Source organism: Bos taurus, chromosome 23 (assembly GCF_002263795.3).
Source record: "Bos taurus isolate L1 Dominette 01449 registration number 42190680 breed Hereford chromosome 23, ARS-UCD2.0, whole genome shotgun sequence".
NCBI lineage: Eukaryota > Metazoa > Chordata > Mammalia > Artiodactyla > Bovidae > Bos > Bos taurus.
In genome coordinates, this window is record NC_037350.1 from 13,073,726 (window position 1) to 13,099,939 (window position 26,214).

Genomic DNA, 26,214 nt, shown 5'->3' on the forward strand with positions numbered 1-26,214 from the left:
ATCAGCAAGAAGGCACACAGCTTTATCTGGCAAGAGGGTGGGAAGCAGAGTCAAACCCCAGTATGAGTGGGGCTGGCGGGGTCAGGGGAGGGACATAGAGCTGCTGGGACCACCAGCATCCAGGGGAGGAGGGATGGGGGCAGTCACCAGGTTGTGAGAACAGAGGGCAGACCCTGGAGGTCAGGGGTTTGGAAAGGGGTCAGGTAAGGGGGGCAAACAAAAGCCCCCTTGCCCAAGATGGCAGAGCGAGTGGCAGTGGGGCCAGGAGAGTCCCTGGAGTGACTAGAGGGACCGTCCTTCCTGCCGGAAGAAGGGGCCTGCCCCCTCCGAAACTCTTCTGCGGGGCAGTGGGTGTGCGGAGAACAGGAAGAGGGCTATAAAAGAAGGAGATAGGGTTCTCCAACCAGATCCGTGCCCCCACCCTGGGCAGAGGCTCATGGACATGTGAGGCGGACCTGGGGGTTACTTAGTGGGCAGGGAGTCCTCTCTCAAGTGCTGGCACCAAGTTCCTGTGTAAATCATACACTATCAGCCTTAATTTCTCCATCGGTCAAAAACGGCACCCACTCTTGAACACACCCCGGAAGCCCTGAATAAAGGTAACTGCAGTCAGGGTTGCAACCACACGGTACACGTGGCCTTCAGGAAACCAGCCCCAGCAGTGACCTGACACCCCGGCAGGGGACTGCGGGCCCACAAAGACAAATCAAAGGGCGTGGAATTTAGGTCTCTGCACCTGGAGGCCAGGCCCGGATGAGATCAGCAGGTAGGGGCCCCTGGAGTCAGGAGGCCTGAGGGTCGGGTGTGTGTCCAGGCTCCCCCCAGGAAGCAGAGGCAGGGAAACAGAGGCACACCCAGGAAGCACCACCACAGCCCTCAGACAGCCCATCTCTCCAGACCTCTGCCCTCTAGGGGCTCCCAGCCACCCTGGCCGGCTGCCTGCACAGCGGAGTAAGGACACATGCTGATCCCCCACCCTGTGCCCGCTATGGTGGGGCGGAGGCCAGGCATGAGGGCTTCTCTGAACCCTAGTCTTAAAGCCCCAGTTAAGACATCCCCCGGCTTCACTGTCAGCCCAATGCCCATCCACCCGCTGGTCTCTGGGCTGGGCTCTTCCTGTATATCCACGTCTGTCTGTACATCCATCCTCAAGGAAGGGGGCTGGGGTGGGGTCACAACCCCACAGGGAGTTTGCGGCAGTGGGTCGGGGCGGGGAGAGTCTTAACAGACAAAAGTGGGGATAAGTAAACCTATCATAGGCACTTTTCAGGCAAATAGATGCTGAACAAGTTGGGCTTGTTCAGAGCAATGCTTCTCACGTTCTTTAACACTGCAAACTGATGAGCGGATAGAGGAGAGCAGGGGGGGACCCCGGAGCCCATGCACTGGGGCGCCCTGCAGCAGCGTGAGGAGGGGGAGAGGCCGGGGTTGGGGGGGCGCAGTGGGTAGAGCTCGCCGTCCAGCTGTGTGGCCAGCCCTCCCTCTGAGGTCTTTCAGGGACTGCCGGCAGACCTACACTATCAGTATCTTGGCGAGAAGGTGAGCACCTGTTAACCTCTTATTCCCAGGACAAATCAGAGGTGTGAAGACGATTATCTGAGCCCTCCATTATCTCCACTCCTCTCACTTGCTGGGCTCAGGCTGACTCAGCTCCTCAGTTCAGTTCAGTCGCCCAGTCGTGTCCGACTCTTTGCAACCCCATGGACTGCAGCACGCCAGGCCTCCCTGTCTATTACCAACTCCCGGAGTTTACTCAAACTCATCTCCATCGAGTCAGTGATGCCATCCAACTATCTCCTCCTCTGTCGTTCCCTTCTCCTCCTGCCTTCAATCCCTCCCAGCATCAGGGTCTTTTCCAATGAGTCAGTTCTTAGCATCAGGTGGCCAAAGTATTGGAGTTTCAGTTTCAGCATCAGTCCTTCCAATGAACACTCAGGACTGATCTCCTTTAGGATGGACTGGTTGGATCTCCTTGGAGTCCAAGGGACTCCCGAGTGTCTTCAACACCATGGTTCAAAAGCATCAAAAGTATCTACCCCAACGGGGTGGGAGAGGGGCACTGGGCTAGTCTTCAGAGACAGTGGATGCCACCCAGCCCCTGGGCAGGGGCTCTCCCCCCACCCAGTGGAACCACCTGGGAGTTTAAATAAACACAACACCTGGACCTCACTCACAGGTATTCCCTGGGGTTGACCTAGGTGCCCAGCAAGCAGTTAACAAGCTTCACGGGTGATTCGTCCCTTCATCTGCTAAGTGGGGGTGACGTGGGTGCGGGGCTCAGCCTTCCAGCTCCCCAGCCAGGAGGCAAGATGCGCAGGATCCTCGGTATTCCCCCGCCCCGCTCCCCGCAGCCCAGGTGACCAGGTGTGGCTCGGAGGGCAGGACTGGTTTAGGAGCCGGGCATTGGCCGGGGCCCAACGGCACCACCCTGACACATGCCTCCCAGCTGTGGGCCCGGCTCCCCCGGCCCTGACTCTCCCAGGCGGACAGCAGGTGTCTGTGGGGCAGGTGCAGGGACGTGGGGGCAGGGCCCCATCTTGTCTCTGTTAAGACTTGACCCGGGCCCTTGCAGTGTGGACTTTGTAGACTTGTGTTTTGCTTATCTGCATTTTCACTTTTGCTCCAATCCTGCTTATCTGCTTTTTCGGTTTTGCTCCGACGCCTGTTGTTTAGTCGCTCAGTCGTGTCCCACTCCTTGCGACCCCATGGACGGCAGCCTGCTAGGCTCCTCCATCCATGGGATTTCCCAGGCAAGAATACTGGAGTGGCTTGCTATTTCCTACTCCAGGGGATCTTCCCAGACCAGGGGTTGAGCCTGAGTCTCCTGCATTGGAAGGCAGATTCTTTACCACTGAGTCACCAGGGAAGCCCGCTCCAGTGTCTACCCGAATACCTATTACGTTTTCAGTAGAAAGAAAGTGTTAGCCGCTCAGTCATGTCTGACTCTTTGTGACCCCGTGGACTGTAGCCTGCCAGGCTCCTCTGTCCATGAAATTCTCCAGGTAAGTAATAACAGGAGTGGGAAGCCATTCCCTTCTCCAGGGGATCTTCATGACTTGGGGATCAAACCCAGGTCCCTGGCACAGCAGGCAGATTCTCTGCCATCTGAGCCACCAGGGGAGCCAAGAAGGAAAGACAAATTGCTGGAGACTTGGTTGGTACACTAGGAAGTTAAGGTAGGGTCTGAAGACCTTGGTTCAGTTCAGGTCACTTACTGAGTTTCTCCAGGAACCAAAGTTGGCTTAGGACCACAGGGGTCCCCCTGTCTAAGCAGGTGACACTTTTGTATAATTCATATTTTCCTTTGTCCAGAACTATAACTTCTGAGCCTAGTTCAGCACCTCCCAAGCTCCATTCTCCCTGTCTCCCCCGCAAAAAAAAATCCACAGCCCATTTGAGAAAATACATTTTCATTCTCAGGATTCAGCCTACTGGCCACCAGCTCCAGCTCTTCCCGAGGCCCCAGCAAGCCAGGCTGCTTGAGTCAGAAGCGAGTCTTATTCTTCACCCCACTTCCTTCCTCGATCCCCCCAGACCCCACTGCAGGATGAGGAAGGCGCCTCACTGTGCCTTGGTCCCTAAAGGACTGTGCCTGGTGCCAGCCAGGCTGCCCTCCCTCAGCCCAGGGAGGAAACAGCAACCGGAGGATGCCCTGGGGTACAAAATACAATCCCTCCCCAACCCCAGAAACCCACACATCCTCATCAGGCAAGGTGGAAAGAGGCACCCCACCCCACCCACAACACATCTCCCAAGGGGAGGGGTCACCAGTACTGCTTCTTAACCAGGCTGCAGGTGGAGACCACCAGGGGTTGGGGGCAGCTTGGGGAAATACTCCTGCCTGGGTGCTACCCTGGGAGATTCAGACAGAAATGGTCTGGGGTGTGGACTGGGAACCAAGTTGCTGAAAAGCTGTCCCAGATAACTAATATCATGTGCAGCCCATTTCAAAACCACCGTCCCAGACCCAAACCATCCTCTCTTCTAGTTACGGGGAAGGCCCAGTCCAGCCCGCCCCAGGGGTCAGCACGGCAGCCAGCGATGGATGGCTGTCCTCCCATCTGCCTTCGGGTTTCCCCTCCAGGGCCATCTCTCAGCAGCTTGCGGAGCCCAGAGGCACGGAGAGGTCTCACGGTCGTGGGGAAAGCCCGGGCCAGAGGTAAGCGCGTTTTCAGCAGAAACCTGGGTTTCCGACTTTCTCAGGCCCGGGAGCCTGTCTGCTCTCAGGAGGGACAATGAAAACAAGGCAGGTGACCCTGCCCCCATTGTTCTCAGGCTGGGTCGGTAACACGCCTCCTCCTCCCCTGGGGCAGCTGGGCGCCTCTCCGTGAGAGCGGAGGCCAGGGCAGAGCCCTGCAGGGATCGGCTGCCCCACTGGAAGGCTGTGGGTTTGGCTAAAGCAAACAGACTAGGGCTGGAGGGGCCGGAGCTCAGGATGGGATGTCAGCAAGTGTTCTCAGGCACCTGGAGGGCCGAGCTGACGAGTGACGCTGGAAATCCCGGTGTGAGCGGACACAGGGGACCTCCAGGGCCAGTTCTGGTGCCACAGCTGTGCTGCCCGAGAGCGACCCGGGGGAGTAGCAAAGAACCCCCGCCCACCCAAACAGAGACACCAGATGACCCGCAGAGCCGTGTTCTCAGACTCCACTCCCTGCCTCATTTTCTGAAGGACTCGGGGCAGGTGGCACGTCCAGTGAGGCTTAAGTGACAAGAAGGACACCCTTCACCCACCTGCAGCTTCCTGATCCCCAAATCACAACCACTGCCGTGCTCCGGGGTGGCTGTGACCTGGTTTATGGCCTTATGCTGGCATCTCTGCCCTGTCTGGGATGCTTGGCCTGGATTCATGACCAGGCCCCTTCCCTGGCCCCAGAATCTAGATCCTGGGGATGTGGATGTCTTTCTACTTTGATGGATACCAAGAGACATCTCCCAACTTCTGGGCCAACAACTCAAAGGCAGGAAATTAATCAGCCAGGACCCCTCCAACAGGCCCTCCTTTCCCATAGGGGTGTGGGTTGCCAGGGAGCGAGAGGTCCCTGCGGCAGATTTGGCTCCTGGCTTATTCTTTCCAAGCTGACAAACCTTTCTGGGCCCCATTCAGCTCCTTTGTAATAAGGCTCTGGAGGAAGAGCCAGCATCTCCCTCCTTCATCAGGTATCTTTCCTACCAGCAACTCTTCTGGCCCTAATTTCATTCGAGACTCAAGACCCTGTAGGCTAAGCAAGCAACGTGGACACTGTATTTCCATTTCGTAGCTGAGGAAACTGATCAGAGAGGGTTAGTGACACAGAAGAGGTCACACAGCAAGCTCACGACAAAGGACAGAGCAGAACCAGCCGAAAGCCCCCTGACTCTCAGTGGAGGGCCCTCTCCACCAAACAAGCTGACTATCCATCTCGCCCCCCACCTGGGGTGAGGCTCAGAAATGCCAACCAAAGTGGAGCAAGGAAGGTGAGTGACAGGAGAGGGGCAGACACGGGTGACGGAGAGCTATAAAAGGGTGTAAGGTTTAAGCCTGCGATTCTACCAGATGAGTGTTTGCTTGTGTCGCCCGCCTCCTCCCCAGAGACAAGGAGCAAGCAAGGGAAGCCACCAGCCCCTCGAGGTTTCTAAAAACCGCGCTCAAGCAGGCCACAAAGGAGGTCACAGGAATTGCTGATCCGCCGTGTCCCAGTCCTGGGCTGACGACCTGACGGAGATTGGGCTCATCAGCAGCCCCCTCCCTGTGCCAGCTTCCCTTCCCTGTCTTCACAGCAGCCTGGACGACACACGCTGGGACAGCTAACCCACTGGGAAACCACACCCGTCAAGTCGGGACCCTCTGCAGGCAGCCCCGGGGCAGAGGAGCTAAGACTGGACTTTGGCGCAGACACACGTGGCTTCAAGCCCTGGCTCCATGGCCCACCAGCGGGTCACCTGGGGCATGCCCTCTCACCAATCTGAGCCTCCCCTTCCACCTCTGGAAAGCGGGGGCACCAAGACTCTCTTGGGTTGGGATGCAGATTACGTGAAATGATGTGTAGTGGTGCTGGGCATACAGGGCGTGTGCTGGGCAGAGAAGTAAACTGGGAAGAACAGGGGGCTGGTGAGGTCCTCTCCATTCCTGGGGTTTGTGCCCAGGGCACAGGGCCTCCAGAGCTGTAGACACAGAGCTGGGCAGGGGTCACCAGGAACGCCCCCCCTTCCTGGCGGCCACTACCTGGAAGGAAGATCAGAGCTTGGGACAGCACTTATCGCCCCACACCCCAGGATGCTCTATTAGGATCTGCTGTCTGGTTGGTAGACCACAAGCTCTGAAGGCTTTCAGAGAAAGAGGTTTCGCTCATTCCTCATTCCCAGAACCTGGCACTGGCAGGTACTCAGTATTGGCCAAACGAGGGACTCAGTCTCCGAGACATACACCTTCCAGGGCACGGAGGTGGGTGCTGATTCTGTTATTTAACACAGGTTCCGGCTGGATGAGATGGGCAGTCCTGGCAGAGATGGCCGGCCCAGGGTGATGGCTTTGTGTTTCTCTGCCCAGTGTGCCTGTCACCCCACCCCACCCCACCTGTCTGCAAGTCTGGAGCCCCAAGAGGTCCCAGCCCTGGTGACTCAGCTGCACAGCAGACTTTGGAACCATCAGGATTCCGGAGGGAAGAGGCGGGTGGGTGATGAAGGGTGGGGGCCTGGAGGCAGGGGAGGGGGAAAAAAATGAAGCTCTGTTCTTCCTGGGATCCTGAGGACAAGGCTCCCCCGCAACCAACACCCCCGGATCCCCCTCTCCAGGAGATGAAAGCTGCCCCCACCAACCCCACATTCATGCCACCCGGGTATGCCCGTGCCCTTGGGAGAAGGATGTGGCTGACACCCTCACCTCTGGCCCTCAGAGGACCACACCCCAGACCCCCAGCAAACTGTCCCCACCCAGGGGCCCTGAGAGCGGTCTCTCCATCTGCCTCTCTTTCTTTCCCGGTCCCTTCGCTGTGACCGCAGCTCCGGGTAATAAGTAACTGCCCATCCTTGAAGTTTAGGGTTCTGATGATAAGGGATTATTAAGTCTACCCATTTATCATCATTTGTTTAAGATGACCAGGTGGTTAAACTGTAAACCTCTTCACTAATGAAAACAAGAAAAAGCCAGAAAGATACTAGGCGGTGGTATTAGCCCTGCATGAGGAGTAGCAGCAGAGCCGCTCCATACCTATGAGGTCACCCTCCCTGTCGGTTTATTACAAACCACCCCTGTCCGCCCCAGCCTGGCCTTACTGCCTCCACGCATGACCTGACCTGACCCTCTTCCCTCTCCACAAAGCCCCCTGCAGGAGCCCCGAGAGCCAGCCACCTGCCACAAAACCCTTCCTTATTGTCTGCCTCCAACCTAAATCCCCCCACCGGCTGCAGTCCAAGCCCATTTCCTTTGGTTCAGTCTCCAGCTGGAGACGGACAACAGCTGGTCTCCATCGTCTCTGGAATAAATCGCACAAGGAACCACCAGCGTGCTGGCACAAGCGTCTTGGGGTGAGTGGTACTCTCTGCAGGGTGGGGAGCCTTCTGCCTCGATGGCTCTCACCGCCAGAAGACACAATGAGAGACCAGGGCCAAGACCACGCTGCTGACAACTGTGAGCATCCCTGGGCCGGATGCCCTGAGGTGCAGACTCCTCAAGCCCCCGGCCGGGCGGCCGGACACAGATATGGCACCACACCAGGTGAATCAGGGCTCCAGCCACCAAGGGCCCTATCTGGAGATCACAGGGATGAGAAATGAAAGAGACCCCCAAATAGGGGGGAAGGAACAGAGCCCGATACACGCAACCCGTGCCCCCGACCCCGGCCACTCCACCACCCCTGCCTTTGCTGCCCAGCATAAAGCACAAAGGCGCAGCTACCTCTGCTTTTTCCACCCTGGGGGACAGAAGGCCACCCCACTTCCGCCGCCCCATCGTGGGCTGACTGGGGCATGACCAGGGTAAAGCAACACAGAACTGTTTTGTACGAAGGTATGGAAAAGTACAGCCAACCCTCTTCACACCTCTAGAGGCTGAGCTGAGGGGAGGGGTTGTGGTGGGGGTTAGGAAAACCTCCCGTCCTCTGACCTGGGGCCCAGGACCAGGGACAGGCGAGGACACAGGAAATGGAAACTCCCCCAGTGGTGCAGTGGGAGAACCCAGACTCTGAGACAGCCCCATGGTGAGACACCGGGAGGCAAGAAGGACCAAGACCAGGCCACACGTTCTCTCGTTCTCCTTCACCAGGGCTGTGATTTTAAGCCAGGGCCTTTTCCAAGCCTGCTTAACCCCCCTAACACCCACCCAGGCTCTGGCAGCCCTTAACCTTCCTAGGATCGTGCAGGAACTTTTGAAACCCAGGCCTGCACAGTATCAGCTGTTTCCTGGCCCTCCTCATCATGACTTCAGTTTCTTGACTGATCTGATGGAAGACAGTGCTGCCCCCTCGCCTCCCCCATCAATTCACAGGGTTATGGGTCGAAAGGCTCAATAGACATGAACGTGATGAGCATGAAGCAGGTGCGCCAATAAAGCTGAAGACGCCCCCGACTTGGAACTCCTAGTTTCTAAATGCCTGCTGCTGTCGGCGGTAAGGCTTTCTCCCAGCCTCCCGGTGCATTGTGTGTGGCCAGGGGAGGCTCAAAGACAGGAAGGCAAATGCCAGCAGATTTCCAAGTCACGAAAGGGTCAGCGGGGGAGCGAGACCTGCTCCTCAAGTGGCTACATCCTGCCCCCCTGCAGAACCAAGTTTCTCATGAAATACTTTGAGTGGCAGCTGGCATGGCGACTTCTCAGGTCTGTCCAGGGAGGTCCGTTTACCTCCAGGTCTGCTGAAGATGGCAGTCTCATCTGGGCCGCTTAGGTCTAAGCTAGAGACCTAGCAGTGGGCTTCCAAGACACAGCCTGCCCTCTGCCCCATGGGTCACCTCCCAGAAACAGCAGGGTGATGTGAGGACCAGATGGAATGGGGCTCCTTTCACCGTTCCTCCCACTAGGAGGCCCTGAGCCATTCCCCTTTCTGGAGTTGTTCCCACCCCTAGGTTGTGGTTCAGTCACTAAGTTACATCCGACTCTTCTCGACCCTACAGACTACAGCACGCCAGGCTTCCCTGTCATTCACACACTCCCAGTACACACGCCACAGCTGACCAGACACCAGCCCCCAGTGCCCGTACAGAACCAACCACCCAACCTAAGCTAACCCAAGGAGGGATGCGACCAGAGTCCCAGGCAATCTTTCCTCGCACTACGCAGCTCAGGTCTACGCAGCTCAGGTCGATTGACTCCTTAAGTACTTGCTGAGCACAAAAGAAGAGACAATAATACACAGGCCCCTCCCAGTTGGACCTCGCATCTAAGGACAGACAGGCAGATGGGAGGCGTTACACGACATGGGAAGACAGCAGGAGGGAGCAGCAGGCAAGCCAAGGCGAGGCCGGGACAGTCCCTGCCAAACACACTCACCTGAGTCTGGAGGGACGGAGTGGGCAGGACAGTCAACAGACCCTGGCAAACCCACGCTTTCCATCAACCAGTCTGGGGGATGCTCACCTCCGAGGAGCTTGCAAGTGTCCCGCCGAGGGGGACGGGGCAACCTGCTCCATCTATGGGTTCTCAGCACATCACCCTCCCCACTCCAAGGCTGCCGGCCAGCTCTGCCCTCACCCACCCCAGAGCAGGACGGAATCTAACGAGACATCAAGAGAAGCCAATGTGCCCTTAGGAACCTCAACAGACTCCACTAGCATTCTAGCACTGCCCAGTAGGACTTTCTGTGCTGAGGGAACCCTGTGGCTACTGAGCCCTCGGACCGTGGGCAGTGTGATGGAGGAACTAAGTTCAAATTTTATTAATTCTATTTTTTTTTAATTTGGGGGCCATGCTGTGCGGCATGTGGAATCTTAGCTCCCTGACCAGGGATCGAACCCACACCCCATCCTGCACCGGAAGCACAGTCTTAGCTGCCAGGGAAGTCTCTAAATTTTATTAATTTTAATTAAAAACTAAACAGGTACAATAGTTAGTAACATCATGTTAAAACCGATTTGTGGCCTGTGAGTGGTGATTACCATACTGATGCAGTCAGACACAGAACATCTACTTAGGCAGGGAGGGCCTGCTTTCCCCCGGACCCCCAGGGCTCACCCAAGCCTTGGATCACGGTCTGTAGCGTACTCTTGACTCTGAATGACATGTGTGGTCGTGGGCTGTCCCAAATCTTTCCTTTGCCTGTGGTATATTTTTTTTGGTGGTGGTGGTGGTGGGGTTGGGGGGAACGGTCCATCCCAAAAGGCAAGGAGGCAAAGTCTTCCTGGGCCCCAGTGGGAATTGTAAGAGCTGAATATACACTGAGGCCTTGGTCTCTGGAGCACCCCTTTCCTTGTAGGAGACATTGACCCCAACACAGGGGACAGCTCCTGGGACTCCCCCAGCTCTGCAAGCCTTCTCCTGGGGAACCATTCTCTCTTCTTGGTGACTACCAGACTGTGTCCAATCTCAGACTTCTTGGTCTGCACACTGAAAGCCCGCCTGGTTTCCCCAGTCTTTGAGACCCTTCTCTTCAAAGTGGTCAACAGCCCTGCTGCCCAGGAAGTCAGCCCTCTGGCAGCTAAACTGAAAAACAATCACACATTGTTTAGCAATTTCAGAAGTGATACTGGTTTTCAGAGTGTGCGCCGTGGTTAAACCCATGTTTATTTGTGCTTTGTGTACCTCACGCATTAAAAATAGCCAGGGTAGAAGCGGCTGATGCATCTTACCCTTTCAGAAAATCCAATTTCTCACAGTACAATTGCAATACAACAGCATTTCAGAAAATTAGGGAGGCAGAGAAAGAAAAGGCATCAATAACCCTGCCTCCAATTCAGCGCTGCTCGCCTTCTGATTTCACATCGAGTTTCAGTGATTCAACCCTAACTCGGCACCAACTCCGAAAACGAGTCTGGGCTGCCCTCACCCCCATCTCGTTTCTGTCTCACTTCCAGTCTGGCTCATGGCTCAGCCCCACCGAGAACACCAAATTGAAGCCCTGGAAACCCCCACCCCCCTATTCCAGGCCCCCAGCAGATGCCCCTGCTGGTCTGTCTGAGGGTCTTCCAGTCCCCAGGTCAGAGCCCACCGGGTTGCTCAATAAGCAGGGATCCAACTATAAGCAGAGCAGTGGGGTGGGGCAGGGAAGCGTGGCGGGGTGCTGTGGGGGTGGGGAGTGGAGAGTGTGTGCACAGATAGAAACCAGCTTCGGGAAGGGAAAATTTTCAGACTTGTACACAATGACTCCAACACAGAGCAAGTAGGAGAGACAGGGGATCAGGCAGCTCTAGGCTCTGGGGCATTCCAAAAAGAGCAGGCGTGCCCGTTCACTGAAACCTGTGAACTCTGAACCCCTGGCTTGGTGGAGGCGGGCACTGTCTAGAGCAGGACTCAAAAGTGCCCCCTCTAGCCTCCCCACATGACTTGGAAGTTGCCCTGGCGCGGGCCTGGGGAGCCAGCTCTGGGTCCAGACACGCACACCTGGGGTGCGGAGGGGGCAGGGCGTGGGGGAGGGGGACTGACGCACTTCTCCAGGCAACCTATGGACCTACCCCAACAGAGGACAGAGTGCCCGGCTCAGGTGCATTGTGCACAGCAGCAGGGTGGGGTGGGGGTAGGGGGCCGTCCCAGAGTTCTTGTGGGGTCGGGGTAGCATCTGGCCAGGCACGGCCCCCTCTGGAATGACAGGAGTTTTCCAGATTGGAGGTGGGCTCTGACGGTCCTACCTTTGCGATGTGGGGACTGGGAGACAGAGGCCAAAGGAGAGGGAGATATGGCATCGTGGCTCGGATGTCCATTAATCATTACCCTCTCACACAGCGAGAGTTCAGATCCGGTGGGGCACAGTCGAGGGCCTGATGGGAGGGGGGAAGGGGTGCAGACAAGGCACAACCCCAGAGCAATGTGCTCTAATGTGGGGGCAAGGAGGTGCTCAGAAAATGAGGGGGCTCAATAGAAGGCAACCCTCGAGGTCAGGGGAGCCCTCCCTGGCATCTCCCCCCAACCCCCACCTACAGCAACATTTCTACCTCGGAGCATATGAAAGGCTGCTGCACCTGCATAATCCTTCATATACATCGCAGGGCCTTAGGTAGGTAGGTAGGTAAGTCACGTACAGCTCTTGTGACCTCATGGACTGTAGCCCACCAGACTCCTCTGTCCATGGAATTCTCCAGGCATGAATACTCCAGGAGTGGGTTGCCATTTCCTTCTCCAGGGGATCTTCCTGACCCAGGGATCGAACCTGAGTTTACCGCATTGCAAGCAGATTCTACCAGCTGAGCCATCAGGCCTGGCCCAACCTCAAAGGCAAGGCTAATGTCTAAATATGGCTCATAATTCCCACAAACCTTGAACTAGCACTGGGCAAAGTGCTGGCGTTCAGTGAGACTCTAATTGGCCTTAGTGAAGAAATCCTTTGGCTCAGAGAGAGGCGGGGATCCTGCCTAGTCACACAGCAAGTCCGCTCAGCCAGGCCCAGGACCCGGCTGTCTTCGAGTCCCCGGGGGCTGGGGAGGTAGGGTGTTGAAAAGCTGATAACCAGGACACCCTCCCTTTTCCTGCTCCCCGGGGGGTGCTGACAAGACATTACTGCACCAGCGAGCTCAGCCCACTCAGCACTCTCCCTTGGCCAGAGGCAGCCCTTCCACCCGCTGCTCCAAAGGGATGCTGGGGGTGGGGGTGGGCGGTACAGGGCACACATCCAAAGCTAACACTGTCAGGATGCATTCCTCGACCCGGGAGGCAGGCGAGAGAGTTTTATTTGAACAGGAGCTACGGGGAGGGCACGGGGCTGCTGTTCTTTCTCCTCCGGAGAGTCTGAACAGGTGCCGTCCTGCAGCCAGAGGCATGGGGGGAGCAAGAACCTTGAATGAGACACAAGGGGCACCCAAGCCAAGGGCTCACCCACCCTGGGGGTCCTCTGCTCGCCGTAAAATAGCCAGCCTGACCCCAGTCGTGCAGACAGATCTGAGCGGGTGGCGGGAAAGGCAAGGCAAGAGCTGTCCCCTCCCCAGGGGGAGACCACAGTCCCACGAGGGGTTAGCCCTGGGGAAGCCAAGTGGGGGACGAGTCACAAGTGTGGCTGTAGCTGCTGGGGAGATTCAGACAGGAACCCCATGGCCAAGAGGCAAGCTGTACTTTCCCCTTCCAGGTCTTTGATTTTTTTTCTTGAAAGCTTGGACTCTGGCTGCCCTGACCCACAAATCCTGCAGGGTCAGGGCCTGACAGGTCCATAAGGAGGCCAGGGGAGCGGGCTGGGGGGCAGGGATGGAGCTGACGGCACCTGCCCTGAACTGTGGCACCTACTTACCTAACCCAGGTTTCTCCTGCTTTCAAACCTTTCACACTGCAAATGGTGAACAGACCTGAACCAGGTCAGGAAACAGCGATGTCAGGACCCACAAAGGCTGAAGATAGCGGTGCCCAGCGGTGCCCAGTGAGCAAGCCCGGTGTGCTTCGGGGCGGAGGGGGCGGGGAGGGGGCGGCCAGAGCCAACAGGGTCCAAGGAGAAAGCCAGTCTCTAGGAGGGGCTGGTGGCCCAGCACAGCTGGTAAAAGAGGCCCTGATTTAGGACACCACGGAGTCTAAACGGGGCAACTCTCCCAGGCTCTGAACCCAGAGGCTTGGGTTCAGGCCGACTAACTAGCTTTTGCGTGACCCGGAAAGACTTATTTAATCCTCTGCCTCAGTTGTCTTATCTGCACATGAATTTGCACAGTGCCTATGGTCCCCGTCGGGAGTCCCTGCAGTGTGGGGCGGCTCCCACCTGCCCTTCCTTCACCAGGTGCCAGCTGCGGTCCCTGCTGTCGAGTGACGGCTGGAACGCCTCTCTCTGCCACCAACTGCAAGGTGACTTACATCATCAGCGGACACAGTCCTGAGTTCCTGGTAAAGGTTGAGACGTGCTGTGGGCGTGCAGGGTTTTAGACAGCCCCCTCACCCTAGGGGCATGGCCTCCAGTCTGCAGCAGGGATCAAGCATAGGGATCCAGACAGAAGCAAGACCCCACGGGGAGCAGAGTCTAGATCTTTTGGGGCCGCTGCAAGGACCCTGGCTCTTGGCAAGGATCGGACTCAGAGCCTAGGTCTGTGCAGTGGCCCATGTGCTCTGGACTCTGCTCTCCCCGTGTGGTCTAAGTCTGCGGGGGAAACCATGACAGGTTTTCTGAATCGGTGGTCCTGATGCAACTCTATCAGAATCCCTAACTGCTGCAGCAGTGATCACCTCCCACTTTCTGAGGCCATTGCCTCCAAGAAGCCTTCCCCAACTGCCTCACTTAGCAATACCTACTCCTTTATTGTACCTGCCCCACCCTGGAAAGCACAGTAACCTTGGAAAAGTTACATAACCTCCTAAGGCCTTGGCTCCAGGACTGTAAAGGGAGGCTAGTTAGATAACCACTAAGCTCCCTACAGCTTCACATTTTATGACTTGCTGCCAGGAGGAGCACCCAGAGCCAGGCCCTCCTCCTCCCCCATCCCTGCCAGCCTCCAAGAAACCAGCCAACAACACCTCCTTAGGCTCAAACCCTTGGGGAGCAGGGTCCTGTGAAGGACCAGTGAGGCATCAGGTCATTTCTGCCCCAGGCTCTGGATGGCCCCCCAAACCCTGTGTGGTGAGGGGGTTGACCACAATTTCAACCTCTGCCTCTTATTCCAGAAAAACTCACTAGTGGGTAGGGAAACTGGTGCTCCAGGAAAGGGTGTGCTGGGGTGGGGCAGGTTAGGAAATCAGGCCAGGTTAGTGTAAGTGAAATAAAGGCTCTGCAATCCAACACACATGAAGATTTTTGATTTAAAGGCTGTTCAGGGCTTTGATTTAAAGGCTGTGGTCCAATGGTTAAGAATGTGCCTTGCAATGCAGGGGACACAGGTTCAATCCTGGTCAGGGAAGATCCCACATGCCGTGGAGCAATTAAGCCCGTGCACCACAACTACTGAAGCCTGTGAGCCTAGAACCTGAGCTGCACGAGAAGCCACTGCAATGAGAAACCTGGGCACCGCAATGAAGAGGAGACCCCACTCATCACAACTACAGAAAGCCTGCATGAGGCAAAGAAAACCCACCACAGCCAAAATAAATAAGTGAATAAACGCTTCTCACCAGGCCTCAGTTTTCCCATCAAGCAAATGGGATGACATTCCCCAGTCAGACCTCAGAGAGGTCACAGGAAGGCACCTCAGAGGACTGGCTGTGCAGAAGCCTGTAGTAAGGCCAAGGGTGGGAACCCGAGGGGGGCAGGGGGTGCAAACCCTAGGTCACCCAGGTGCTGCAGGCAACACTGTGCAACAGTCCTGCTCCATCCCCTGGGGCCGACATCCCAGTCAGCTCAGCCCCGGGAGGGCCGAGGGGTGGAAAAGGCCCAGGGCAGGCTGCAGTCATGCCAAAGGGCCAGCAACAGCCCTGCCTTCCTCCTTCCTCCCTGCCTCTCCCCCCGCCCCCCTGCACGTCCGCGTGCCCCCATGGTTTCCAGGGCATGTGGTCTGGGGACATTCCCCGACAGGCGGGAGGACCTGCTCATCCTCTTTGTGGTAGGTTTCCACCAGGCCTGCACACACACTGGGTAAACATCCGCACGGACGAAGGAATGGGTCTCCACTCTGTCTCAAGTTCCTTGAAAGCAGAAATCACCCCCCGTGGGGAGGACAGGCCTGCTACACCTGCTCACTACGAGGGGTCTTGCTAATCCCAGGGGAAAGGAGTAAGGGGACTCCTGGAGATAAACAGACCCAGAGAGGCAGAGCTGTTGGTCTTGTAAAGTCCCTCAAAGGAGAAAAGGTCGGAGTGCACCTTCCACATGAGTCCTTGGGTGGTCTCTGTGCCCAGCGAGATGGGAACCATCACTTTCTGATGAAGCCAGAGGCTCGGGGTCCAGCTTTCGAAGGCTGTGTGACTTGAAAGCCTATGCTTGACCACCAGGCAACGTGGCCCCACCTCATGCAGCTTAATTTTGATAAAGCCGCCTCCCTTCTGCTCCCTGGGGCCAGAACCTGTCCTGGCTCAGTTTACCCAGGTAACCACCTTGACCTTACAGGAGGCTTGTTGTTGTTCAATGGCTAAGTCATATCCAACTCTTTGCGACCCCATGCACTTGAAGCACGACAGGCTTCCCTGTCCTTCACTATCTGCCAGAGTTTGCTCAAACTCATAGCCATTGAGTTTGTAGGAGGTTGGGTCCCTTGTGACTAGACTTCCAACCCAAAGGCCCACACAGCTGTCTGCCTCCCAACCAGAGCCAGGTACATTGCTTGGGCACCCAGGGGTCCCACAGACAGATTCCAAGCAAGTCGCTTACCAGGCTAGAACCCAGGTAGGGAGGCTCCTGTTCCAGGGTGTGGGGCATGCCCACATGGAGCTCCTGTGGTCTATGCTGGGTATGTGTGTGCTAGTCACTCATCTGTGTCCGACTCATTGTGACTTCATGGGGATCGAACCGGGGTCTCCTGCATTGCAGGCAGATTCCTTACTGTCTGAGCCACCAGGGAAGTGTGCAATCTAGCAGAGAAGTATGCAGTCTAGCTAGGCCTAATTTAAGAGGCCTGCTAAGCCTTCTTGAATGAATGGATGAACTTACTCCAAGGAAGTGGGACTTCCCTATAGCTCAGATAGTAAAGAATCTGCCTGCAAATGCAGGAGACCCAGGTTCGATCCCTGGATCAGTAAGATCCCCTGGAGAAGGAAAATGGCCACCCACTCCAGTATTCTAGTCTGGAGAATCCCATGGACAGAGGAGCCCGGCAGGCTATAGTCCATGGGGTTGCAAAGAGTTGGACACGACTAAGCAACTACCACACACACAGAGTCCAGGGAAGTGGAGTCCAGAGAGGCGAAATCTGACCAGGTCACAAAGCACAAACCAGTACTGCAGGGAGAATCAGAACTCGAGTTAGCACCAGCTATTCCCTGCACAGTGGTTCAGACAAGGGCTTCCCAGCCCCAGCTCTGGCCCCAAGCACTGGGCACACACGCAGAGGAAGGGGCTCCACTGAGTCCTCACCAGCTGCTGTGGCCTACCAGTCCCCAGGCAACCCACAGGACCAGCCACTAGGCTACAGGAAGAGCCAGGCTGACCCTGCCCCCAGGTCAGCCCCTCCCTGCCTCTTCTCACAGAGCTTGGGGGCAAGCCTCTTCCTAACAGGAGGGGCCAGCTAGGCAGCCTGATTACAGAGTGCCATGGGAGGTGACAACAGCCAGAAGTACACAATCCTGCCTAAATATTTCAGCAGGAAACCCAAATATTTAGAGAGAAGGGGAAAAACAGAATGTACACTTCAAAGCCAATCAACGGGACCTGGCTATCAAGGACCCATGGAGAGGGGAGGTGGGTGGTGTCTGACCCCAAGGAGGGCACAACTTAGACCCCACATCCGGTGTGACCAACCCTCCAGGGATGTCACCCGTGAGGTCATCTGGACCCAGGATCCTCCAGAAGGGAAGAGGTTTAACCCAGGCCTGGGATAAGCCAGGACTCGTCCCCTTTCTCCAGAGGAGGAGGCAGGGCTCTGCTGGAAGGCAAGAGGCGATACACCTTCCTTTTCTCCTGGGAGGTGGGTGAGTCTGCAGGAAATGAAAAATGGTGGGTGACTCCACCAGGAGTTCTGGTGGGCTTTATCATCCGTGTCTCCATCCCCAGATTGGGAGCTCAATAGATGGTGGGGCCTGAAGTAGGCATCGGGAACAGCCCCTAGCCCAGAGATGGAGGTGCCAGAGTGAAACCAAGTACGGCCCTGTGGGACTCCCAGGCTTGGACGTCTTTCTGTCCCCCATTTCTTGTAGGCAAGACTCCAGCCTCCATGACCTTCCCCGAGTTCCAAAGGGCAGATTTGGAACAGCGGCTAATCAGGGAAGGAGCAGCCAAGGAACAACCTGAGGCAAGATTAAAGGGACCAGAGAAACTTATCAATATTAGGAGTTGACCACCCGAAACTCTGCACACCCTAATCCCATCAAAGAGACCCCACTTTCGACTCACTATTCTAAACCTTTATCAAGTTCTTTGATGGGAGACACCTATTTTTTCGAGAGACACCTATTTTTTTCGAGGCAGAGGCTCAGTGTGTTTCCCTTTGCCTGGCAAAACACAATAAAGCTATCCTTTTCTACTTCAGCCAAAACTGTCTCTGGGATTTGATTCAGGACTGGTGTACAGACAGGCCAAGCTTTGGGTAACAAGAGCAGCAGCTAACAGAGGAAATCACCAGTTGCTTGGGCTGCTCAAGTGTGTTTACATGGATTCTGCAGGAATGAGGGCAATGCTATACTGTAGTCCCCTTTCACAGATTAGGAGACTGACTTGCTCAAAGTCACATGGCTAAGTATTCAGCCAATTACACAGAGAACCTCCCGATGCACCCTAGGGTTCTGCAGCCACCACACACACCCTGTACTTTCCCACCTCCGTGCCTTTGCTCCTTGTTTTTGTATGTTTCATAGTGTGGGCTCTGGGCTCAAATCCATTTTCTTCCACCTCCTAGCTGTACAGTCTCAGGCAAAAGAGTGAAGTTGTAGGAGCCACTCTGCTGCTCTTGCCCTAAGGTGGGGTTGCTAACCCTCCAGCAGAGGGTTGCCCCAGGACTACGAGATGATGCACACAAACCATTCCCACTGCCAGTGGTGAAGCAAGTGCTCAGTAACTGCACCCGGGGCCCCAATCCCTGCTCACTCTCATCACTTCCACCTCCTGACTCTACCTCCCTTCAGATCCAAGGCTCTGAAATCAGCAAGGCAGGGTAACTCTCAGCCTCTAGCTAACCATGCCATCCTGGGCAAATCCCCTGACCTCAGCAGAGCATTAACACCTAACCCACAGGACAGGTTCAATGAGATCAGGTAAGAACCAGCCTGGCACCTGGGAGGTATTTGGCAGAAAGTCCACGGGGGCTGCAGCCCACTCCACTCATCGCTTCTGCCCACCTCAATGCTCTCCCCTCCACTTTAAGTTCAAGAGCAGAAATTCACCTCTCAAGAGTACACGCCTGGAACCTCCAGCTGCACCTATGAACACCACTCAGGTAACAAGCTCTTTACCTGTCTTTCTCTAGAGTAGGGGCTCCCTGAGGGCAGGCACAACATTGTGCTCAGAGCCAGATCCTTCCCCACCACAGGCCACAGTGCTCTACAGGCAGCCCTCAGGAAACAGGAACTGACTCCTCCGAGGCCCCCTGACCCTCGTCCATCTTTCCAGCCTCACCATCTGCAACCCATCACTTGGCACCAGGACTATATTTCCCCTCATTTCACCACCACAGCCCTGTTTCTCTCCCCAGCTAGACGGAGCTCCAGAGGGCTAAGCCCCCATCTGGTTTCTGGGGCTTTGAAGTTAGGTTTCTGTCACACCAAAGTGACAGCTGGCAGGCAGGGGTCCCCCTGTGATCCCCCAACTCTGCCCAGGTCTCTGAGGTTTGGGGTGTCAGATGAATTGCTCACAAAAAGGCGAGACACCTCAGGCAGCTATACAGAGCTGGAGCACCCCACCCCCCACGATTACCAAAAGAAGCAACTAAGGCGCCCTCTGGGAACTGGGAACGTCATCAGTGGAGAGGACCCAGACGTGGACCAACAAGGAGGGAGAGCGGTGCCCTAACTGCAAGCTGGGTAAGGGAGTGTGGGTGGGCTCTTTTATGGGGCTGGGAGCTCTGTGGGCTTTGGTAGAGAAAACCACACTCCCTCACATCAGGAGAGAGGGAGGAGACATCTTTATCAGAACAACAAGGGGGTAAAAGGATCCGCCCACAGAAACGTTAGTTTAGAATAGAATGCTCCACTTCTTTTAAGTTGCAAACAGCTGTTGAAGGAAGAGGAATCTTTCTGAAATGCTGTTTACTCCCTTACTGGAAAATTGCAAAAATTTGGTGAGTTCAAATTCTTTGGCTCAACCCAGACAGCCTGGTCATCTGACCCTCACCCCTCTGTCCAGTGGCTGCAGCCCAGAACCATCAGGCAGTTTCACACCTCCCCGAGGAGGGCTGCAATGAAAATGGATGCTCCATCCTACCCTCTCTCTAGCTTTTTTACAAGGGTGGCGGAAGGACTTCCCTGGCCATCCAGTGGTTAAGACTTCGACTTCCAATGCAGGGACAGCGAGTTCAATCCCTAGTTGGGGAGCTAAGACCCTACAGGCCTCCTAGCCAAAAAAAACAAAACAAAACAAAAAAAACAAACATAAAACAGAAGCGATATTGGAACAAAGTCAATAAAGACGAATGGTCCACATCCCCCCTCCCCCAAAAAATCTTCAAATAAATAAATACAAAGGTGGTTCACCCAGAAGTGGAATTACTGGGTCATGTGAGCTTCCCTGGTGGCTCAGACGGTAAAGCATTTGCCTGCAATGCAGGAAAGCCAGGTTCGATCCCTGGGTCTGGAAATCCCCTGGAAGAAGTTATGACAACCCACTCCAGTATTCTTGCCTGGGGGAGCCTGGCAAGCCTTGGTCCATTGAGTTGCAAAGAAATAGACACGACTGAGCAAGAAGCACAGACACACACTTGGCAGTCTATTTTTAATTTCTTGAGGAATCTCTATACTGTCTCCCATAGCGGTTGCCCCATTTTACACCAAAATACAAACACTATACAATTCCACTTGTAAGGTATCTAGAGTAGCCAAATTCACAGAAACAGAAAGTAAAATGGTAGTCACACAGCCCTGGGTGGGTGGGGGGAAGGAGAGCTGTTTAACAGGTCTAGCGTTTCAGTTTTGCCACATGAAAAAATTTTGGAGATGTTTCATGGTAACATGAATACACGTAACACTACTGTACAGCACTCAAAAAAAAAAGGTAAAAAGTGTATACTTTGATATGTGTTTTTCACTATAATTAAAAGAAAAGAAAGTCAGTTGCCCTTTCTTCTGCTCTAGGAAGACCTGACTCCGTGCCCTCTACACTGGGGTATGGAAGGGGCATCGCGTAGAAGTGGCATTTAGAAGCTCAGTGGCAGCAGCAGCTAATACTTAATGAGCTTTCCTGTGTGTCAAGCACTGTTTCCAATAAGCAACCTGTGAAGGTGATATAGTGCCATGCATTCAGAGGCCACCCGTCACCAACAGACACACAGCTTGGATGGTGACTCTTTCAGCAACAGTAAGGGGCCCACACCGATAAGCCAAGTGGCACGGGGACAAAGACGCCTGCCTGAGAGCAGCAGGTCCTCTTATCCGTGTCAACGCACCCTTGGGGAGAACGAGGAGGTCAGGGCTCCTCCACTTATTCCAGGGGTCCGGACGGACTCTCAGCAAAAATCTCCAAAGGGATTCGCCTCTATCTTCTCCACTCCCCCAAAGGAACATCTGGAGGTGTTCACATGCTATTTCATGCTCTCCTACAATCACCGGCCTCACCGGGCCTCTCTCTATCACCCCAGCGATAGAGGCCACTCCGTTCTCTCTGACTCTAGCATCTCAATTTGTACAAAGACTCTCCTTGGGGTTCCGTCTCAGGAGCCTGGCTTCCCTGTTCCCCAAAGCCTTGTACTTCCCTGTCCCCTGCTTCCTCCGCCCCCTCACCACACACAGGCTGAGGCCAATCTAACAGCAAACAACCAAGTTCAAGATGAAAGCTCTTGGCCTGAGGTCAGAGCCAGCCAAGCACGCCTCCAAAATCGGAGGACTGTGTTTCTTTTAAACGCCAGACTATAAATAGGGGAAAACCCCAGGAAAACACTTAGAAGCCGCAGTCATCACCTCCCTTGTGCCCCCCTCCTATAGGACTCCCCCAACCCCCACGAGAACCTTTCAACACTTGCTAATCTCTGCCTTCAATAAGCCTCTATTACTATGCCATCTGTAGTCATCCTAAGGGCTCTAGTAAAACTCTCAAAACGATTCAATAAAAATTCACCTTAACTGTTAAAATTCTAACCAGAGTAGTTAACGAAAGCAGATTTATCAATCTGAGAATTTTTTTTGGTTTTGGCTGCCCCCGACGTTGAGCTGAACAAAAATAAGAAAACGAGAGCCTTTAGGAAAGAACCTCTTCTGTTTCCTCTCCAAAAAAACCAACCTCTCCACTTCCCACTTCTGCACTCCTAGACGGTGAGAGTTGTTTCGAATGAATGACCCGGAGGCTTCTGCGATCCTGGATAATCAAAAGATCGATTGTGCGCTCTTTACTTACAAAGGCAGTTAAGTGGACCAGTGCGCTTTACAATTTCCAGCAAGGCTTGAAACAAAAGAGGCTTTCATGTTAACCCTAGGTTCCCCCCCGCCCCCCACCACCAAATTCAAGTCATGTGCCCAGTCTGAGCATTCGGTCAGATGTAATTTTACATGATTCGTAGTTAAATTTTTTAAAACTTTTAGGAGGAGGATTGGTGTCAGAACCTCAATGTTGGAATCAGCCTTACTCTATGGACCAGAATATGTGTGGGGGAGTGTGAAGGGCCCAGAAGATAAAAGGAGAGCGACTGGGCACAGACAGAAAACCTCAGAAGAGGACAAGGCAGGTAAGGAGGTCGGTGGGATCCAAGAGCCTTCCAGGAATGGGTCAGCTCTGTGAGCAGTCCAAGAAAACCTGGTTAGGGATGGGGCCCCAGCAGAGGGCAGGGCCTGGGGTGACCCCTGCACCCCCAGGAAACAAAGGATCCCCAAGAACCACATCGTGAAGCCTGTGGTCTCCCTCCTGGCCCTCTGCTAGGTTCCTCTTCCAGCTCTTCTCCTGCTTTGTTGTTGATGTTCAGTCACCCAGTCGTGTCCGACTCTCTGCGACCCCATGGACTGCAGCACGCCAGGCCTCCCTGTCCCTCACCATCTCCTGAAGTTTGCCCAAGTTCATGTTCATTGCATCGGTGATACTGTCCACCAATCTCATCCTGATGCTCTCTTCTCTGACACCCTCATAAATTCCCAGTTCCCACTCTTGGGAATTCCCTGGTGGCCCAGGGGTTAGGATTCTGTGCTTCCACTGCAGGGGGAACGGGTTTGATCCCTGGTTGGGGAACTAAGATCCTGCATGCCGTGGGGTGTTCTCAGTCACTCAGTTGGGTCCCACTCTTTGGGACCCCACAGGCTGCAGCCCATCAGGCTTCCCTGTCCATGGGATTTTCCAGGCAAGAATACCTGGGTGGATTGCCATTTCCTACTCCAGGCTGTGGGGTAAGGCGCTGCCAGAAAACAAAACCATATAATGATCAAGATCCCACTCTGGCTGGAGGGCATCTCCTCCTGAGAGTGCCCCCTAAAGTCAGGCTGGACCTGGGGGCCCTGGCGCACTGTCTTGTCAAGGTGGATTTTTCCATCCTTCTCCAAAGCAGGCCAGTCTGAGCCTGGCTGTGTCTAATTCATCCTTGCATTCCCAGTGCTTTGCCCACTGCCGCACACGCAGCAGGCGCTTAATAAACACTTGTTGGCTAATTCCCATATACTCTGCAATATACTTCAGTTTCACTTCAGTTTGAAACCTGACCCTGTACTGTAAGAACCTGGGCAAATTACATCATCTTTTCAAGTCTTCATCTTGATTGAAAAGGGAAGACTAGATTAAAATCAGAGCGTAGGTAAAGTGCTTATTCAGAGTCCTGGCACACAGTCAGCCCTGGAAAACCTTCCTGTTTAGGATCGCTGCAGAGGTGAAGGTTGAGAAAGGTTCATTCCTGCCCGGCATCCCAACCCTCTGGTTTTCCCGTGCTTCTCAAGGAGAAGTGGGGTGGGGTGGATGGCTGCTGTAAGGGAGGAGGTGCCGACTCAGCCAGGCACAACACAGGAGACGCCTGCGTGCCCATGCCTGTTCGAGGGGAAATAGAAAATAGAATTTCCCAGCCGACCAGAGTCCAGCAGAACCAATTTATTAAGCTCACCGACAGACCAGCAGCTTCACATGCCTAAGGGGGAGGGCGAGGGTGTATGGACAAGGAGCAGGCTCTGGTGGCAGATGTCCAGGTCTTAGCCAAGTCCGTGTGTGCCCTCCTGGTCATTCCCTTGAGCTTCAGCTTCCTTATCTGAACACGCAAGGGTGCTGTAAAGAGTACCTGACTAAGGCAGGTAAAGGGCCGAGCAGGTTGCCCCGGTCAGTGTCCTCTAGTGTGTGCAGCGGTGCAAGGCTCGGTGTTTTCACTTACACCTGTACACACCCAATGCCTGATGCTTCCACTTATTAGACCCTCGCCAGATTCAAACCTTACTCAAACCTCACTTTGCAGATGAGGAAAGAGAGGCCAAGTCAAATGGTTTGATGGGTAAATGGCCAAGCCAGATGGCAAAACCAGCTTAGGGCCTCTCTCGTAAAATGCTGATTGCCGCCCACAACGCCCAACATGCCAGGTGCTCAGCCAATGCCAACTCCTCTTGTGGGAGCCTCTGCAATTTAGGAAGAGGCTGGGGGAACGGGTCACCCAGCAGCTGGAGGAGCAGGCTTGAGAGCAAGGGTTCAAGATGGTTCCGAAGGCTGGAAGGAGGGCGACCACGTGGCCTGGGGCCAGTGTGGCACAGAGCGTTTGAAAGTCAGCCTCCTCCACGTCAGTTCAACCACAGCATGCAGAGGGAGGAAGCAACTGACAACTCGGGGTACTATTTCCAAAGATCTAAAGAAGGGGGCCTTAACTCCCTTTCTCTCTTTGAAAGAATACACAAAATTTCCACTCTAAGAGAAACATCAAACCAGGTTGCACCACCCCCTCCCTTCCAACAGCCCCCTTGGGGCAGGGGGTTGGCTCCCACCCCAGGAATTCTTAACCAGGGACTCTGTTAGGATTACAAAGGTGATTATTCTGAACTTGATAAAAAACACAGAACTCAGGTGGAAAATGCCGGAGCAGCTAGACGGGTAAGAAGATTTTTGAGTTTTCCTTTTCCTTAAAGCAATTTCCTGAGACCTGAAGCAGTGCCCCAAGTCCCAGATCAGAGAGCAATGCCAGGCAGGTTTCTGTGGACAGAAAGCAATGCTGAGTTAACGCTTCCACTGGTCCATTCTCATTTCTGGGGTTTTTCCTATGAAGGGCGGGGACTTGCCATGTTGGATATGGCTTGAGAGGCTGGCCTGTCTATAAGCATGTCCCAGTCAAACTAGCCTGAGGCCCAAATCTTTTTCCTAAAGTTACCTGCTGGATTTGGGGGAGGGGGACAGGGGGATGCTAATTGCTGGCGGGTTTAAAAGGACCTCAAAAATGTCAGGCTTCTTGCTTGCTCCAACACCTTAAGAAAGCTGTCTAACCTCCAAAGCTATAACCACCAGCTGCACCCGGGTGCCTCGCCCAGACCACCACTACCCCCCCTTCCCCTACTCCTCGTGTTTTGAAGTTTATTTTCCCACATTCAGCCTTGAATTCTTTCCTTCCTTCCCCTGCAGTGGCGGAGGAGCAGCAGAGAGGGAAACACTTCGAGGGCAGCTCGATTCTTTATCATCCCCGCCTGCCTTCCTCCCCCTCTAAACAAAGCCCTGGAGCAAAGTAAACAACAACTCTTCTCCAGAGGAATTGTTTCCTCAAGGGAAATTATAAAGTGACCCCCCCCCTCCCCAACACGCACACACAGGGCAGACACCCATTCCAAGGAAGGCGCAGCCACCCAGATCTCCTGCTTTTAGGAGCGACATCACCCAGCTCCCTCCTGAAGCGCATCCTGCCACCAAACACATCTCCCAACAGCCCCCAGCCCTGGAAACTGCTCCCAGACAGGAGACTCTCCACTAAAATCCAACACCCAACCTTCTAATCTAAACCTTTCACTGGCTCCTAAGAGGACAAATCTATTTGACCAGCTGCCAGTAGGCACCTATAAGCTCACCAGGGGTATTTAGGTGTCCATCAATTTGGGGACAAAAAGGGGAATCCACAGGCAAGACACTGTCATGCTTTCTAATGCTTTCAACCTTCCAACAGACCAGAGCTGGAAAGACAGATGAAGACGGGTTCGTTCCCATTTTACATACAGGGACATTGCTTCGGGAAAAATGAGAGACAAATACCCAGCCATAGAGGATTGGGGAGGCAAAGTAGATTAAACACTGTTACTCATTAAAGTTCCTTTCTGACCTCTTTTACCCCAAGAGAAATGTCACACCTTGGACAATATCTGTACTCCACCTCACCACCTAGAGCCTTCATCGGCTCTTATCCAGGTCTGGTGGTTCTACTGAAGGGAGGCCATCACGGTAGGCCAAGGAGGGTGAACGGCTGAAGTTAAGAACCTTCGAGAAACAAGGGTACAGGCCTTCGGTCCCCAAACAAGTCCCGCAGTTTATCCCAGTGAGATTAATG

The 26,214-nt window shown here is 54.6% G+C and overlaps 1 protein-coding gene and 1 non-coding gene across 3 annotated transcripts in view; both read right to left on the reverse strand.

Moving 5' to 3' along the window:
• KCNK5 (potassium two pore domain channel subfamily K member 5) overlaps positions 1 to 26,214 on the reverse strand; it is a 40,445-nt gene that overhangs the window by 12,968 nt on the left and 1,263 nt on the right. The gene's annotated exons all lie outside the window — the stretch shown is intronic.
• On the reverse strand, positions 14,095 to 14,163 carry MIR2377 (microRNA mir-2377). The gene has a single exon (NR_031297.1). It is a non-coding gene; the product is annotated as a microRNA mir-2377 (primary transcript).